This window comes from Echinops telfairi, unplaced genomic scaffold (assembly GCF_000313985.2).
Source record: "Echinops telfairi isolate 266 unplaced genomic scaffold, ASM31398v2 ScPeMD7_36;HRSCAF=134, whole genome shotgun sequence".
Taxonomy (NCBI): domain Eukaryota; kingdom Metazoa; phylum Chordata; class Mammalia; order Afrosoricida; family Tenrecidae; genus Echinops; species Echinops telfairi.
The window spans coordinates 3,776,078-3,782,769 of NW_022103934.1; positions in this window are offsets into that span (position 1 = coordinate 3,776,078).

Below are 6,692 nucleotides of genomic sequence, written 5' to 3' on the forward strand. Positions count from 1 at the left end.
ACTCTTATAACAATCCATACAGCGAATGTATCGAGCATATTTGTACATAGGTTGCCATCATTCTTTTCTAGACAGTTACTTTCTATGAGCCCTTGGGATCAGCTCCTCTTTTTTCCCTCCCTCCCCACCCACGATAATTTTTTTTAAAGGATGGAAAATCAACAAAGGAAATGAAAAGCAAAGGAGAGAGAGAGATACAGAGACAGGAGAGAAAGAAACAGAGAGACAGACAGAAACGGGAGTGGGGATCTTTTTTGCCCCCACAGGGGTACTCTGCATAGCTGAGACGGGGTGTCCTGGTGGCATGGTGGGTTACACATTGGCCTACACCAACCGCAAGGTCAGCAGTTCAAAACCACCAGCCGCTCCACGGAAGAAAGAAAGATGAGGCTTTGAAAATACAGGGAATCCAGGACGGATGAGCCTTATAGGACCAGTGGTGTGAGTGGCAAAACAGGGAGGGTAAAGGGAGAAGGGGTAGGAAAGAGGGAACCGATTACATGGAACTCTGTGTGACCTCCTCCCTGGGGGACAGACAATCGAAAAGTGGATGAAGGGAGACGTCGGACAGGGCAAGAAATGACAAAATACCCATTTATAAACTATCAAGGGCTCATGCGGGAGGGGGGATCGGGGAGGGAGGGGAAAAATGAGGACCTAATGTCGGGGGTTTAAATGGAGAGAAAATGTTTTGAGAAACGATGTACAAATGTGCTTTACACAATTGATGTGTGTATAGATTGGGATAAGTTGTATGAGCCCCTAATAAAATGTTAAAAAAAAAAAAAAGAAAAAAGAAAGATGAGGCTTTCTACTCTTAGGAAGAGTTACCGTCTCGGAAACCCACAGCAGTGGTTCCAACCTGTCCGGTAGGGTCGCTCTGAGTTGTGAGTTTGTGTGACTATTCGTGACAGGGACAGGGCAGGGGCTTCTACCCTGCCTGCTCAGGGCAGGAACAAGAGACCCAGTAAGCACAAGTTATGAACAGAAGATGCTGTGAGACCCGGCTTGGGAAAGACCTTAACCTTGAAGCCAGGCCTTGGTGAAAATCCTGACACTGTGCTCAAAGATAATTCTGAGACAAGCTGAGCCAGAACAGCAGCGCAGATAAAATGGAAAGAAAAGATGCATGAGACCCAAGGACAATCGGAGGAACTAGTTAGAAAGTTGCTTGTCCATCTGCAGGGCAGCAACCGCTTCCCATTTCCCCCTGTGTAATTATTTTCTTTTAATTGTGGCAAAGAGACCCACAACAAAGCATTCTCCAATTCAACAACCTTTACGTGTATAATTGATCACTGATCAGTGCCATTGATCATACTCTACATGCTGCACGGCCATTATGGATATCCTTTTCCACATGACCCGCCACCATGAACATAATAAACTCAATGCCCCTAAGCAAAACCTCTCCCTCAGTCACCCATGGTAAACGTGGGTCAAGTTTGGGATCTTTTTTCGTTTCTGTTTTATTTTAAGTAGTTTTCTTGATAGAACATTCACATATCATGCATGTATCCTCCCATTTGAAAGGGCCGTTTAAAAGCTAAAAGTGGCATCCTCAAGGAAACGAGCAGGACGGCTTGACGTGAAAGCCCCACTGAACGAACGGGGCCCTCCCTCAAAACTGCCGGCAGCCCTTGGTCTTAGGACGGAACGTTCCGATGGGAGAAGCAGCCCAGGAATGGTCACCCCAAGGCTGTGGGAATGGTGGTCGTTGGACTGTGGGTGAGACCCTGGCTTGGTGGGCATCCAGTGACAGGGGCTCAGAGCTACCAGATAGCTACTATCTCAATGCTCCTCTCACATTAAGATGCAAGGTACAAAGGAACCCAGAACAGACAGACTGAGGGACAGAGCGGCTGAGCAACATCTTGGGTTGCACAGCCCCGTGGGTAGAGGAGGCAGGGTTTGAACTCGGGCGATCTGGGGTTTAGCACTTGAGGAGGCGGAAAGGGAGGGTTCCCTGCATCATCTTGGCCTCTTCCGGACCTTCCTTTAAAAAATTAGGTGAAGTTGGGGTAGGGGGATGTGAGGGAGGGAGGGACTAAAGGAGGAGCCGCTCCTCAGGGCTCACTGGAAAGTAAATGTCTAGAAAAGAACGATGGAATATATGTATGAATATGTCGGGTACAATTGAAGTATGGTTTGTAACAAGAGTTGTAAGAGTCCCCAATAAAGTTGGGGGGCATGTTATATCAAGAAGAAAAAACATTTTTAAATGAATAAAAAAATAAATAAAACTATTTTGCAGCTTGGGTGTGTGTGTGTTGATTTTGGAATCTGCGTGATGCAGACAGGTCATGAGCTTGGCAGCTGACCTATAGGTGGGGGATTCGAGTCCACCCCGGGGTGCCTCAGATGCAGATCTGCTTCCAAACATCAGCCATTGGAAACGCTTCGCAGGCCAGCTGTGCTGTGATTCACGTGGGCCGGCCCTGAGTCAGCGTCCCGTGCCGGGCAGCTGCCTTGGCGTCGTCCAGTTCATTCCCATTCCTTGGCAGGAGTGGCCGGCAGGAAACGCCTTGATCCTGACACAGCGCAGCCCTCTAACGATGAAGCTGCCCACATCCCGACTCCCAAGGAGCGAGGAGGCCACCCACACCTCCGCCCCCAGCGGAGGAACTCGGGGCGGAACAGAACCTGGGAGGGGTGGGTGCTACCGCTGGCCGCAGCTTCCTGAAATAAATCTGGCCCTCCCCCACCCTCCCAGCCTCCCTGGGGGCCTCGCCCTCTGGCACACAGCGGCTCCCCGGACCGACGGACGGCAGCAGCCAGCACCCATGACGCCCATCGCACAGATGGGCTCAGTGAAGGCCGCGCCAGCATCCCTGCTCTCCACCAGCTTTCTCCCACGCACACGTGCCTGGGGGTGTATGGGGTGAAGGAGCGTCGAAGGGCCAAGTCGAGGAGGGCAGCCACGGCTCTGTGGTGCCCCTCTCCGGGCTGTCTCCCCGTTCTCCCCTTCTCTTCCTGCTGGCCCACCTCGCCCCAAGCAGATGGGACCCCGAGACGCTGAGTCTCCTGAGGGGGGATTCAAAGATGGTGAGGTGTGTCTAGACCAGGCACCAGAGAGGCCTCCTCCTGGGATCAAGTCCCAGCTCAGCTACTTACCTACCTGCTCTGACACCTGGGCCCAGGAGCTCCGTTTCCCCATCTGTCAAATGGAGCGGTGGATGTCATTCCCTTCCAGGGCCGTGGGGAGGGCTAAGCCATTGTGTGGTGTGAGGTTATGCAGGCCACGGGACAGGGGGGTGGGGGGTATGGACCGTGAAATGCTTGACTGCTACTTTGAAAGGTTGGTGCCACAGAAGAAAGGTCTGGCAACCGCAGGCTGTAAAGCTGCCCGGCCAAGAACCTCCCCCACCCCCCACTCTGGGGCACTTCTACTCCGCACCAAGCGTGGCGGTCACCACTCCCCGGCAGCGGAGGGGAGGCCCCTCCGTAGCTGGAAGACACTTGAAATGCACGGGGAACTCGAGCTGACCACCCGCCCATCCTGGAGGGGGCCCAGGACCAAGCGACGTCTTGCCTTGTTGGGCCTCGGGTTGCTGCGGTGTGTCTGACGCAAGGACACCTCCCCACCCCACCAACATAGGACGCTGAGACCCGTACCAAATGCTCCAGCAACGTCACCGTCTCCAACCTTTCCCAGAACTTATCTGGCCTCCCACAGAGATGTTGAGGCTCCGAAGGGTCTTGAAATGGGACGGTGGTCACCCCAGGTGGAAGGACCTCTCCTTCCTGTCCCACTTCCCCAGCCCCAAGGTCCCCAGACGGGGCCCCGCTCGGGGTGAGACCTTCCCACTCATGGGGAAATGATCTCACCTCAGACGTCTTTTCACAAGATTCTTGGCAGCGGCGGTTGGTTAACTTGTGAGTTAGGAATTTGAGCAACTTAGCACACAAAAGGGGAAGCTCCCTCAAGGTTCAGGGGAGCCCCCTCCCCTGGACTCTAGGCTCCTCCCTGCCACCAGCCTTCCTCGGATAAGCTGCCCACCCAGCCAACCATGGTCGGAGTTCCCCTGGGCCAGCTCTGCTCCACCTTGGCCCAGCGAGGCAGTCCCTTCCTCTCCCTGCCTGGCACCACTAAACCCATCTCCAGAAGCCTCCAAGACTCTGTTCTCCATCCCCTGGCCCTGCCAGGGTGCCCAGTGTGTCCAGATCCCGGGCCTTCACGCCTTTTAAAGACCACGAGTCTTTACCTGCCGAGACATCACTGTGGGCATTACATTGCCATCAGGTGGGCGCTTGGTGACAGAATCATACATTGCCCAATGCTACGCCAAGCCGATCTGTCTTGGAAGAAATACGACCAGAGGGCTCCTTCGAGGCAAGGATGGCAAGCGAGACTTGGTCTTACCTACTTGGGACCGATGCTTTATGGTTTTTCTTTGTAAACATGTTTCTCTGGTTAGGGTTATTCCTACGTATTTGATCTTTGGGGTGGTCATTCTAAATGGTATTATTTCCTAAATTCCCTTTCCAGAGTTCTCTTCCTCAGTCGATGGGAATCTTATCGGTTTCTGTCTTATACTTTGCCACTTGGCCAAAATTCTCTAATTATTTCCAACCATTTTCTTGTTGACCTGAGGGTTTCGACCTCTAGAATCCATCCTATCACCTTCAAACAGAGTATTTTTACCTCCTCTTTGCCAAACGTGGGTGTCTTTGGCTGCCTCCTGTCCTCTAATCGCGCTGGCTCAGAGTTACAACCCACTGTGGAGCGTGGACTCCGCGGTGAATCTTTGCCTGGTTCTCAGGGCCCTGTTGGCACTTTGGCCAATGCTCCCCGTGGCTCTCCACTGAACAGCACCATGCATGCCGAGGGAGCCCAAACCCGAACTAAATCCACCAGCATCGAGTCCGTGCTGGCTCACGGCGTCCCCACAGGCCAGGGCAGAACTGTGTGCCAGGCCTCCCAAGGCTAGGTGCACCTTTACAGAAGCGGGGGGGCCTCCTCTCTGGCTCTGTGGAAGGAAAGGGCACCACCGCCAAACCCATTATCATCCCATGCAGGCTGGCTCCTGGTGCCCCCTGGTGCTATGGAGCAGAACTTCTCCCTGGGGGGTGGCGGGGTTTGGCTGGCATCTTTAGGGAGGCCGACTGCCAGGCCTTTCTCTCATGGCACAGTTGGGTAGGCTCCACCTGACAAACTGCAAGGGGGGCGCTGTGGTTAGTTGTCATGGAGTCCAAGCAGGAGGCTGGTCACCTTCTGGCGAAGCTTGTCGTTCAGGGCCATCGAGTTGGCCCCAAACCAGCGACCTTAGAGCGAAACACTGCCCAGCCCTGCACGCTCCCCACCACTGTTCCCACACTTGAGCCCATGGTTGCATCCCCATTGTCAACCCGTCTTCTTGAAGGATTTGTTCTTTTTCGCCGCCCCTCCTTTTCCCCTTTACCAAACATGCTGGCCAAAGCAAGAGGACCCCAGAGAAGGCTCAAGCTACAGAATAATATCACTGATCTCGCCTGCCAGGAAAGTTTGGCTGAGGGTCATCCAGCAACAGTGGCAGTAGTACGTGGAGAGGGAGCCGCCAGAGGCTCAGGCCAGGCTCGGAAGAGGCCGTGGAGCAAAGGACAGCGAGGCCGGTGTCTGATGAGGCAGATGGGTGCACCCAGAGCGCCAGCCCTTTTGCTAGTCGTGGGTGCTCAGTCATTTGCCCCTCTCAGGGGCTGTGGACCCCGTGAGACCAAAACCTAGCCAAGTCCAGTGCCATGGAGTCAAGTTCTGACTTACAGCGACCCTCTAACACGGGGGTCCCGAGGCTGGATTAGGAAGCCTCACCTTTCTCCAGCAGAGTGGTGGCGGTCTTGAACCGCTCGCCTTGCAGTCAGCAGCCTAATGCGTGATCCACTACCTCACCAGGGTTCCTTGGTAAGGACCCCCCACCCCCACATCTCACTCACTGTCGTCAAGTCGATGGGATACAATGGGAGTCCCTGGGTGACACAGGCACTTAAGCACTTAGCTGCTAACGGAGAAGTTTGGGAGGTTCGAGCCAGCTGAGAAGTACCTCAGAAGAAAGACCTGGCGATCTCGCCTTCAGATAAACCTGTTATTGAAACCTCTACAGAGAGCAGTTCGGCTCTGCGTCAGGGGTAAGGGGTGGGGAGGCGAGGGGGAAAGGTGTCAGCAGAAGGCAAAGCCATTCCCACCGCGCTGGTCACTGGATGGGAGACAACAGGAAGTGCCTTACTCGTGACCGCCGCCACTGGCCCTGAGTGGAGCCAGCAGTTCCCTGTAGACAGGTGTTTACAGTGAGAGCAGCAGGGATAGGGCATGCGAAGGTCACGAGGAAGCAGCCGTCCAGGTCCCATGTGGAACAGAGCCAGCAAGGAACCACAGCCAGTGGTGAGGTGAGGCATCTGAGAGGAGGTGATCTTAGAATTAAGATGGAAGGGAGGGCGGCGGAGAGCTGAGCGAGGGGACACCGTTGCAGGTGAGGAGACCAGGGAGTGCCAAGGTCCTGTGGCAGGAGCCATGGGGTGCGAGGGGGACGGCAGGAAGGTCAGGGTAGTAGGTGGTGGGGAATGGCGTCGGGGACTGCCAGAAGAAGCCAGCTCCTAGCACAATCACTACGGGTTCAGTAAGCGCAATTGTACAGCGATAATAAGTAAATATTATAGTAAAGTTATAGAGAGCATGAGAGATAAAAGAGATATATAGAAATAAATGGAGTCAGACACAT